Genomic DNA, 12,497 nt, shown 5'->3' with positions numbered 1-12,497 from the left:
CCCACTTATCGTTTATGTTGTGTACTTGTACCCACAACTTGCATGCAGGTTTTCCTTATTTGTTATTCAAATTGAAGAATTCTACTAATCTACTAACAATCAAATTGTATACATTTCTACCATCTACTAATATTGATAACATTTACTAACCCTTCATCTACTAACCCTGTGCAATTTGTAACAATGAGTGCTTTCGTTTGCCGATTTACCATTTTTGCAAAGGTATATCGTGTGTTACAAACGAAGATACATTATTTACTGGAAAGCCGAGAAAATTTCCTTTACGAATAGATTCTCCACCGGTGAGATTCGAACCCACCAACCTCAGCTTGGTCTTGATATTTATATGGCGACAATAAGTGTTTTTTAGGAGAAACTTTATGCTGTAAACCATTAAGTTTTCAAAGGATTCAACAGACAGAAATATTCCATCGTAGTAAAACTGCATATATCAGCTAAAAAGCGAGATAGTCTCACGTGCCCCACATAAATACACGTTTGTACAGCATCCATCAGAAGATTGATGATTATATAAATACGATCTGGTCTCCATCTGGTCAATCAATCATAAGATCAAAGATGAACTTTGCAGTGATTGTAGTTCTAGCATTGATTGCAGCTGTTGGCGCTGTTTCTGTTCTACCATGTGGTAAGTCATTCAAAATTGATTCGAGTTTAGCCACTGCACTGATATTAACATTCAATTTGTAATCCAAAGGTCCAAATGATTTGTACTTGGAATGCGGCTCGGCTTGTCCTGAAACGTGCGACACTCTGGGAGAAGTCAAACCATGTACCCGTCAATGCATCAGAGGATGTTTCTGCCAGCTAGGCTACGTACGCAATACCGTGACTGGAGAATGCGTTAAACCATGCGATTGTCCACCGAAGACCACTACAACAACGCCAGTGCCAACTGGTGCTCCTTGTAGTTAGATTGTGTGATATACGCTTAGACAATAAAGATTTTAACTCTTAGATTTTAGTCAATCCATTTGCATTCCTTTCAATACGGTTGGCGTGTGTAACTTAAGATAACACTATCCATCCAACAGTTTTTTTTTTATCTGTCGATGCGTAAGAAAGAAGAATTCCATCACGCGTATGCAGCTTCCAATATGTGCTATAAAAGTAACTAGACCACATCCCAACGGTCAGAAGCACTTCAAGATGAATCCTGCTACAATCATTATTGTTCTCGCCATCAGCTCCGTCGCGATCAGCGTGTACGTGCCTTGTAAAGGTAAATACAGTTGTGACTTATCTACTAAGCTGTTGCTTAGAATCCTTGTTCTCATTCATTGATCTCACGTACAAGAACTTCCAGTGTGTCTCGATCCCAACACCGAGTTCCGATTGTGCGGTGATGAGTGTCCCAGGACCTGTGAAAATCTGGACCCGAAGCCTCCGTGCACTCAGGTTTGCGCACGTGGATGCTACTGCAAAAAGGGATTCGTCCGGGATAACATTAGTGGCCTGTGCGTTCTGCCCTGTGACTGTCCAAAGCCTACGCCGAAGCCGCCCTGTGGATGTCCCAAAACTCCGGGTCCTTGTGGATGCAGAGCGTAGAGAATAACTGATGACAGATGTAGGCGTGAATGAATCTTAATGAAATACAAGAATTAAGATCATCTTCATCTTCTTCTTACTGAAATTACTTCTCCACAGGGGAGAACCAGATTATTAGCTTAGTGTTCTACGAGCACTTCCACAATTAGTAAATAAGATCTTTCTTTGCCAAAGTTACCATTTTTTAATTCGTATATGGTGTGGTAGATGCGAGGGTACTCTCCAAAGTAACCATATTTTCAGATTATAGCTTTTAATAAGCTTAGCAGCTTCGTTTAGGTTGATCTGTAACTTCGTTTGAACATGAAGTGACCAGACGTCCCGGATTGTGTGGGACAGTCCCGGATTTGAGTAACCTGTCCCGCATCACCAAGCGTCCCGGAAAACTTCCCGGATTGTATTGATAGCCAAAAATTTGGGGTGGGTAATGTCTATTGCATTACCGCGGGGTTGACGTAGAACTACGATGATTAATAATTTGATTTGTCATGTGTATGAATTTGTAAGTGTACTAGTTTTGTGTTGTTATTGATCGGATGAAGTTTTCTCTTTTTGGACTCATTTTGGTAGTCCTGGAAAGAACCATTTGTCGTTCTGTGGTTCCGAGAACCAGTGTTTGGTGTTCCAGGAATAATGCCAGATGATTGAATTTGTTTGTTTGGTCGTTGCTTCCTTGTGTTGCTTGGTTGGGTGATCGGTTTCTGGCTCCAGCGGTAGTTTACCAAACTCCTCTAGTAGATTAGATGTTTGATAGCTCGGGTGCTTCGATCGTTAGAATTGATAGAATCGGTCCAGTGCTTTGGTCTGTAGCAATATCCATTGCATGAGCATTTAGGCTCTGTACATTGATACTCATAAATATGCAGGCTTGGCCGCTATGATCCAGTATTTCACGCAGTTCGTCTCAAAGCGTCACTAATCGATGATTGCCTAAGCGCTGCAGCTCATTCCTTAAGTCAACCCTCTTGGGAGAATTGCTGACAGTTCCATCACGCCAGAACTTGAAAAAAGTAGAGTTTGTCAAAAATAGTCATTGCAATGAAGTAACCCGCGACAAACCAACATATACTAATTGCTGATCCTGGCTTTTGTCATAGTCGTACACGACCTCTGGGAAAGTTCCACCTTGCGACTTATGAACAGTAAAAGCACAGGCACTAACCATCGGGGACTGAATGCGTTTGCATTTGATTATGCCGCACAGTTTGAAAGTAAAATAAAAATACAGGAGTGAAATTGGAATTTCAAAACCAAGAGCCTTACGTTGGCATGAAATATTTTGAACTCTTATAACTGTTTGCTGGTTTAACGAAATTCCTTGAATGGCACCTAAATTGAAAGACAAGACATCAATGGGTCATGTCGTTTACTTACTGAATCCTTCATACCTGTCCAAATAGTTTAATTACTGTTTTAAAAGAGAACGTTGATTTCAAGCAAATTTATAAATAGCGGTGCTAGAGAAAATTTGACGTCATTTGCTTTCCATTCTCCGCTTGGATCGCATCACAGTAGGCGACAGATCGTCTGGCTCGGACCGGGCATGTTCTCAGGCACAGACATCGATAGCGAAGGACCTCCCCGTTTGTCTTGCTTCGCTCAAATCAAACTGTCGAACGAGCGAGAGAAGATGCCGTCCGAAGCCAAAGTCATCACCGCTGCCACCGCCAAGAAGAAGAAGAAGGGGAAGCAGTCCACAGGAAAATTTGCGGTCGAACTGTGAACATGGTCGGGCAAGTCATTCTCGTTTTGTGCTTCACCGCTTGTTTGCGTTCACCCAGCCATCGTCATCGCCGCCATCATCAGATTTCGACTTAAGCCCGGTGATCCACTACTTGTTACTGTTGTGCGCCATCCAAGCCACGAAACTTTCGGTTCGTCGTATAAGCAATTAACTTGCTCAAATTTATACATTTGAGTTGAGGATTCCCCGTTTGACCATGGCAATCAACTGATAACATCCCGCAGTGTTATTTATCTGTAAGAGCATCAAAGCTAACAAAGTCATCGGCCCTTTTCAGAGCCATCAAATTAGTGGAAAAGAGTTAAAAGAGAAATATTTCCGACTTTATATATGACTTCTAATATTCCCAAATCAATTTCACAGCTTCATACAAAATTTCATTTGTCATGAATAAATTATGACTAAACATTTTGAGACTGTAATCGCGGACGCTGCTGCAGTGCCGTCGGGGTGAGAGCTCAACATTTCACAACGATTGAAAAATAGAGTGGCATTTCCAACAGCGTCTTTGATGTTCCATATTTTAAGGAAACACTTTGATTAGGAAAATTATCACATGTAACAAAATTGCGACATATTTAGAATGCTTTTGAAAAGACATTCTCATTGAACAATTGTAATAATTTTGGCACCCATGGATCTGAAATTTACCTTCATAATAAAGAAAACTATTGATTATCAATAGCTCGTATTGAATATTTAGTTAATGTCAACCCTTCCAGCAATTCATGTTCGACCAATTTCTCACGCATTACCATTCTCCGCAATTTTCAAGTAATTCCAAGCCCAACACATTATTGGCACATACCCATTTCCCAGATTGGTCGATCAGAAAGCGAAGAGCACAAAAGGGAGGAGCTCATCTGCTATGCTGAGGTTATAAAACATGCTTCCTTCGTCGGATTCAGTTTCATTCCAATTCCGCTTTCGAGCTGGTAAGAGCTCCTCCGAACATGCTCAGCGAAAAGTACCTCGCTGCAAGAAATCTGCTGAGCTGTTAATCTTCAAGCTGCCAATCCAGCATCTGGTTTGTGAAATCGCTCAAGATTTCTAGGTTGACCGATCCGCGCTTCTAAATTTCGACTCGTGGTAAACTCGTAGTCACAGCATCCAAGCTCAATCGGCCGTTTTCAGGGCCAACATACTTTCATAAAAGGGTTTATTGGATGATGTTTACTGAATTATCTATAATGATCTAAATATCGCGGTATACTATAATTTGGTTCACATAATTTACCCCAAATAATTACATGAATTTGAGAATTTATCGCTGCGCACCGTCGGACCGAAATAACATCATACTACTCAGCATTGTATGGTATTTCTAAAAGCATCGTTGATTTATCATATAATGGGGGAACACTTCCTAAATTCTCGAGTATGGAAATTGGAAAATGTATTAAAATTGCGACAGATTTCAAATACTGTTCAATAAACTGTTTCCTGACCAATTGTAATAAGCAACTATTGATCTGAAATTTTTCTACAGGTTAGTCTATTGCAAATGTCATAGTATATAAATCAGAACACATTGAACATGGATCAGAAATATTTAAAATTTGCACGAAACCAAAACATGCGTGATTTTAATTTATTGTGCGCTGTTAAAATAATGTTGATATTTTTACTGTCCATACGAACGCGCATGTGAATTTTCCAAGATATGTAAATCTCTAACCAAGACATCAACTTCATGTATCTTATCCTAGATTGGTCAATCAGAAGAAGGCGAAGAATACGAAAGGGAGGAGCATCGTCTGCAATTCAAATTTTGTAAAACTTACTATCTTCGACAGATTCGGTTCATTTAAGAGACGAATGACCTTCGGATTAAAATCCCTCTGTAACAACAACAGGATTCGGTTCATTTCATTTACATTTTCGAGCTAGTAAGAACTTCTCGTGATAAACACAGTATAGCTAGTAATATTTCTTAATGTGCTTACCACATACTTGCTATAATCTCTTAATTCATCTCGTAGCATCATACAATATCTGATTTATCACGAATAATCGACCATACGACAATTTGAGGATGGTCCGAGAACGCTGCTGCAGTGCCGTCGGGATGCAATAACAGCATAATACTCATCTTGTACATCCCTTGCCAAGACATTAATTTCATATAGCCTATTTTTCAGATTAACGCAATAGACAACATGTAGAAAAATCAATTCAGATCAATAGTTGCTCATTACAATTGGTCAAGAAACAGTTTATTGAACAGTATTTAAAATCTGTCGCAATTTTAATACATTTTCCAATTTCCGTACTCGAAATTTTGGAAGCGGGGGCCATGACTGGTCTTGGCTGGAAATATTCGTGGGGAGAAACTCGACCCTTTGCTGCAGGAATTTCATTAACAACTCTTTGGTAAAGCATAAATTTTCCGAGGAAAATTCTGCTAAAAGTGAACTTTTTCAAAACAACTCTTTTTGATTGGAATATTTATCAACAACTCTTTGTCAAATAAAATCATCCTAAATAACTCTTTGCTCCATCGCCAAACCAAACCATTTCATTGAATTCATCAAGTACAAGAATATGAATGGTAAGGAGAGGCAGATATGGTGTATATTTCGCTGGCGTTAGTTTCCAACAGGTCGCCGGTTGGCGCTGACTACTAATCCGTCCACTGAATGTTTTTCAGTTGTTGCTTTCGCTTCGTTGCTCTCTGGTTCCGTTCGCTACTCGCACACTGCTGTGGCTTTCACGCGCTCTTCTTTGCTGCTCCGCTGCTTGATCCGTTCGTTATGCCGTTCGATTTGTGAATGAGCTGGGAGCAGAACAACCAGTGGTTTTATTTGCTCGAGCTCCGATCACCGATGGCGAGTGGTGGGGTTCTCGCTTGGTTGTTTCGTCACTCCGTTCGCTACTCGCACGCGATTGGTTATTGCTTTCGCGCTATTTTCGTTGATGGTGTGATTCTTCGCTGAGAAAAAAAACTGCAACTCTTTTGATTTTTCATGCAAAATGACCAACTTTGATAAACTATATCTCAGTTATTTATGGACCGATTTGAATGAAATTTTCACAGAATATCAGACATAACTGAAATTTTAACATATATTATTGAGTGATTTTTCCAATCACACGTTGAAAAGCAGTAACGGTTTGACTAAAGTGAATTTTTTGACGATTTTTTATAATTGACATAACTAAACATATTGAAGGAATAGCTTCATGGTATCTTCAACAAATTTGTAGATTTTGACGAGATGAATAAGTTTGCTGAAGACAGTTTTTGTGTAAGGCTATCAGATAATAAGATAAAAAAATTAAGTAAGAGGTTGTTTCTAAGATACGACCGCCAAGTTGACGTTGGATAACGTTAGCCTCTTCTATTTCCTGGCTTGGGACCGTCACGAACTTATGAAAGATTTCTACTGCTAAAAATCCAATTAATTTTCACACTATTTGTTGCATGATTCTGATTTATTATAGACATTTGTGTTATTATTTTGTGTTTATACAAAATAATCACTTTACATGTATTCAGAAGCTTAGTCCGTTATATTGAAGAATAGATTTTTAAGTGTATACTTAATCATTGTTGAGCAATTACTTCAAAATATTTGAATCATTCCTTAACAATAGAAAATATATTGCATTCCGACAGCACTGCAGCAGCGTCTTCGGAAACATTATCAAATTGTCGTTTTGTCAATTATTCATAACTAATCAGAGATGAATTATAGCAAGAATGTGGTAAACACATTAGCAAATATAACACAAACAACTCTTTAGTACACATTTGTTAGCCCTGAAAAGGGCCGATTGAACTGTGAGAATCGAGTAACTATTATTTAGTTCACCGACAGGTCTGTTGCTGTGAGAATTGCCAATACTGTTGCGCTTCATGGTAGAAATATTTTCAAAACTCTTTCAAAATTGAATTGTCGTCCTGAAAAGGACGGTTGGGTTTGGATATCGTCGATCGCCATTCCATGCTCAGGTTTGATGGATTCAGTGCTTCAGTTTTGAATTCTGGTCACGGTGATGGAGGTGATTTAACCTCAAAATCTGTACAGCGTACGGCCCTGCCACTTCAGAGTGTAGGCGACAGAATTCTGGATGACTTCAGCACACCGCGGGTTTTCTCGTAGATGAGACCGAAGGTACGCTTGACGTCACCACGGCGAGCCAGACGGCGGTGGTTTGGTGATGATGCAATTGATGTTGTCACGCAAAACCTTGCGATGACGCTTGGCGCTTCCTTTTCCGAGTCCGATCTATCTTCGGCAACGATTGTAAGAAAACTGATGCTTGGCCGCCGCTCGGCACCTTTTATGCGGTACGCAATGGATGAATTCTTCTTGCTCGCTCGCTGTTCACTGTTCGTCTCGCTCGCTCGCAAGAGAAGGTCATAAAAGGGACCGGCAGCCGCGCACATTCAATCATTCATTTGTTTCAATCCGTCCAGAGAACACTACGTCGATGGCTCTACCAAGCAGACTGCCCACTGGTGGAAGCGGCCCCACGAAAGTCGCTCGCTAGAGCGCCTCAGCCACCGGAGGAGTCAAGAAGCCGTATCGCTATCAGCCAGGAACGGTCTCTCTGCGTGAGATCCGTCGCTACCAGAATTCGACGGAGCTGCTGATCCACAAATTGTTTTTCCAGCGCCTGGTCCGTGAAATCGCTCAGGACTTCAAGACCGATCTGCGATTACAGAGCTTGGCCGTCATGGCCCTGCAGGAAGCGAGCTAGGCCTATCTTTGAGGCTACCAACATGTGCGCGATCCACGCCAAGCGTGTGACCATCATGCCGAAAGCCTTCTAGCTGGCTCGTCGTATCCGTGACGAACGAGTTTAAATTTAAATTGAATGACACAAGCAAAACGGCCCTTTTCAGAGCCACAACAATGCATTCCACGTAAAAGAGTTACGGCTAGAGATATTTCACATATTATTATTAATTTATTTATTTATTTAATTGCCAATTGAAATTTCGGATGTTTAGTTTTCCAACGGAGTGAAATGGCAAACAAAGTTTTACATAGGTTCCCGTCGGGCGGCGGTAGCATTTTTGCAGTCTACTCTGTGCGGTTATTTGGTTTCGACCGACAATTTCTTACCAAATCAAATCATCAACGAAGCTGTTGCTGATAAGTTTTAGCTTTCAAATCGACAAGTTTATACTGATCGCTTTGTCATGCATGTGGTTAGCGACGACGACGACAACGGCATTATTCAATCATCGCATAATGCGAGGCAAACCGGGATCCTCATTCTAGTGCCGTCCCCAATTTATCTCTCATGCACACAATGTCGAAGATTGCCCTGCAAGAGTGCGATGGGAAATTGATTTCTTGGCCCTGTGATTCTCGTAAAGCACTAATGTTGACGCTTATGAAAGATTGCATGCAAATGACTGACCGAAATATGAATCCATCACATCCATTCACCAGTAATGTCGCTCTTCACGTTGTAAAATTCTCATAACTCTCTTTCAAAATGAAATTGTCGTCCTGAAAAGGACGGTTGGTGGTAGTCACAATCGATCGAACTGGGTTTTCATTCCATTCTTAGACAGAAACACACCAAAAGATTACCGAAGACGATTTAATTAAAATGCGGTCGTGCGCGTGCGCGTGAAGTGGAATTTGATTGGCTTCGACTGAACACGAGATAATGGAGAGAAGTAAGAAGAAGACCGAAAGGGGCGTTTCCCTTTGAATGACGAAAGTGGCTAAGATATCGCGCAATGATGTCTGTGTCAGGAATACACAAGAAAAATGTGCTTTTCTATGAAAAATAAGACATGCTTCGATATTTCTCAATTTTTCAATAGTTTAGTCATGAGAATCAATAGTTTTCATTGTTGGAGTAGATTCGTAGAAAGATTTCCAATCGATTGGTGCAAGAATCTTGAAAATCTATCCGGGCGTTAGTAAGTTATTAACAGTCAAAATCTAACCACTTTTCGTGACGCGAGCGATTTTTCGTTTTTTCGAAATTGTACCCCAGTATGTTGCCGTAAGACGTTATCCAACGTCAAAAGTTTTGAATTTTTCGTCGAAAATTACAGTTTAGTCAAATCGTTATTACTTATAAACTTGTGATTGGAAAAATTATTCAAAAATATATGTTAAAACTCAAGTTACATCTGATGTTCTGTGAAAGTTTCATTTGAAAATATTTCCATAAATAACTGAGATCTAACTTACCAAAGTTGGTAATTTTGTATGGAAAATTGAAAAAGTTTCAAATGCTTGTGAATAAGTTGGGGCCTTCCTTAGCCGAGTGGTTAGAGTCCGCGGCTACAAAGCAAAGCCATGCTGAAGGTGTCTGGGTTCGATTACCGGTCGGTTCAGGATCTTTTCGTAATGGAAATTTTCTTGACTTCCCTGGGCATAGAGTATAATCGAACCTGCCACACGATATACGAATGCAACAATGGAAACTTTGGCAAAGAAAGCTCTCACTTAATAACTGTGGAAGTGTCATAAGAACACTAAGCTGAGAAGCAGGCTCTGTCCCAGTAAGGACGTTAATGCCAAGAAGAAGAAGAATAAGAAGATGTGAATAAGTTCCCAGTTTATTCGACAAACCAGCTGAATATTTCATGGTTGCACAACAGCAACAGGGTAGCGGATCACAGGGATTTAGTTGAAATCTGGAAACGTAGCTCAATTTTGAAATCTTGAGCGATTTCACAAACCAGATTCTGGATTAACAGCTCAGCAGGCTTCTAGCAGCGAGGTACTTCTCGCTAATCAAGAGCTCTTACCAGCTCGAAAGCGGAAATGGAATGAAACTGAATCCAACGAAGACAGCATGTTTTATAACCTTGGAATAGCAGATGATGCTCCTCCCTTTTGTGCTCTTCGCTTTCTGATCGACCAATCTGGGAAATGGGTTTGTGCCAATAATGTGTTGGCTTGGAATTACTTGAAAATTGTGGAGAATACTAATGCGTGAGAAATTGGTCGAACATGAATTGTTGGCATTCCCTAAATATTCAATACGAGCTATTGATAATCAATAGTTTTCTTTATTATGACGGTAAATTTCGGATCCATGGATGCCAAAATTATTACAATTGTTCAATGAGAATGTCTTATCAAAAACATTCTAAATATGTCGCAATTTTGTTACATGGCATAATTTTCCTAATCAAAGTGTTCCCATAAAATATGGAACATAAAAGGCGCTGTTGGAAAAGCCACTCTATTTTTCAATCGTTGTGAAATGTTGAGCACTCACCCCGACGGCACTGCAGCAGCTTCCGCAAGTTCAATCTCAAAAGGTTGAGTCATAAATTATTCATGACAAATGAAATTTTGTATGAAGCCGTGAAATTGATTTAGGAATATTAGAAGTTATAAAAAAATCGGAAATATTTCTCTTTTAACTCTTTTCCACAAATTTGATGGCTCTGAAAAGAACCGATGGCTTTGTTAGCTTCGATGTTGTTACGGATAAATAACACTGCTCGGACCAGCAAAACTCAGGGGGCTTCTGGTATTTGCTCCTAACGGGATTGCTTCTTGACCACCAATGATGAACAGCTCCTCGGCCGATGAAATTTGCGGCGGCGATGACGATGGCTGGGTGAACGCAAACAAGCGGTGAACCACAAAGCGAGAATGACTCGCCCGACCGTGTTCACAGTTCGACCGCAAATTCACCTGTGGACTGCTTCCTCTTCTTCTTCTAGGCGGCGGCAGCGGTGATGGCTTTAGCTTCGGACGGCATCTTCTCTCGCTCGCTCGACAGTTTGATTTGAGCGAAGCAAGACAAACGGGGGCGTCCTTCGCTATCGATGTCTGTGCCTGAGAAGCACGCCCGGTCAGAGCAAGCCGATCTGTCGCCTGCTGAGATGCGAGCCAATCGGAGAGTGAAAAGCAAATGACGTCAAATTTTCTCTAGCCACCCCTATTTATAGATTTTCTTGAAATCAACGTTCTCTTTTAAAACAGTTATTAAACTATTTTGACAGGTATGTGGGATTCAGTAAGTAAACGACATGAAGCTTTGATGTCTTATCTTTCGATTGAGGTGCTAATCAAGAAATTTCGTTAAGCCAGCGAGAAGTTATAAACGTTTAAAATATTTCATGCCAGCGTAACGCTCTTGGTTTTGAAATTCCAATTTCACTCCTGTATAGAGAAGAAAGACGTACTTCTACGTCAAAATGATGAAATTTGAACTTGAAATGTAGACAATGGATTGTTATTCATTGTTATATGGAAATTCAACGTTACCATCCATGTACTGGTCAGCTTTATCCATGGACAAACGATATTCTAATTGAAGTCTTAACAGGATCCAAACAGAATTCTAATCAATATCTTGAAAGAATTATTTTCTTATTCATACAAAATTTAAATTCTTACAAATCTTCTCATCGCACTGCTAGGAAACCTTTAATGATTTTGTTCAGAATATTCCAATAATTTCCAATGGTTCTGATCTCTACATATTATAATATTTTGGCGTTGTTCTCTTGGCCTTGGGTAATCAAAATGAATGTTTTGGATTTCTCCCGACGTTTCGACTTCAATCCGAGTCTTCTTCAGGGGAGGATTCTGTTCAGTCGTATGTCGTATCAAACGTCGGGAAAAATCTAAAACTGTCGTTTTGGTTACCCAAGACTGTAGCGCCGAGTTAGTAGCATCAAGAACTCAAAATATATTTTCTATTTCTGAAAAGATTTTGCTCAGAACCGTGTCTGGACTCCGAGCATTTTGTTGAGCAAACCAACTCATCGGATATATATCAGAATCCTTCTAGATTTAGAAGCTATCTTGGTTATATTTAGTCCTGAATCTAACAAGGATTCAGTTCGAAATGCTATATTTTTTCGGATTGAAATTCTATAAGTTTTGTCCCGCATTGAAGCCAAACATTTCTGCTCACTTTATTTTAAAACTACACGGTGTCTGAATGAAAATTGCACTTTGCAATTTTAGCCATCAGCAGAGATGCTTTTTTAATTGAACATTTTCCAGTTGGAGACACAACATGCCTGACATACAGAAGACTCGGGTTCGAAAGTTGCATTTGCCCAATTTCTTTCAAGTTAAATATGATACCATTGGCGTAACTAAGGGAGGTCTCGGGGAGTCTGAGCCACCCCCTCACTAAGAACACATAAGCCATCTCTACTCCAAGCCCCCAATAGATTTTTACTCAAGTAACGCTTTGATACCATACTGTTGGGTCTCCCATTACTACGCGC

Source organism: Aedes aegypti, chromosome 2 (assembly GCF_002204515.2).
Source record: "Aedes aegypti strain LVP_AGWG chromosome 2, AaegL5.0 Primary Assembly, whole genome shotgun sequence".
NCBI classification, from domain to species: Eukaryota; Metazoa; Arthropoda; class Insecta; order Diptera; family Culicidae; genus Aedes; species Aedes aegypti.
This window is presented reverse-complemented; position numbering follows the sequence as displayed.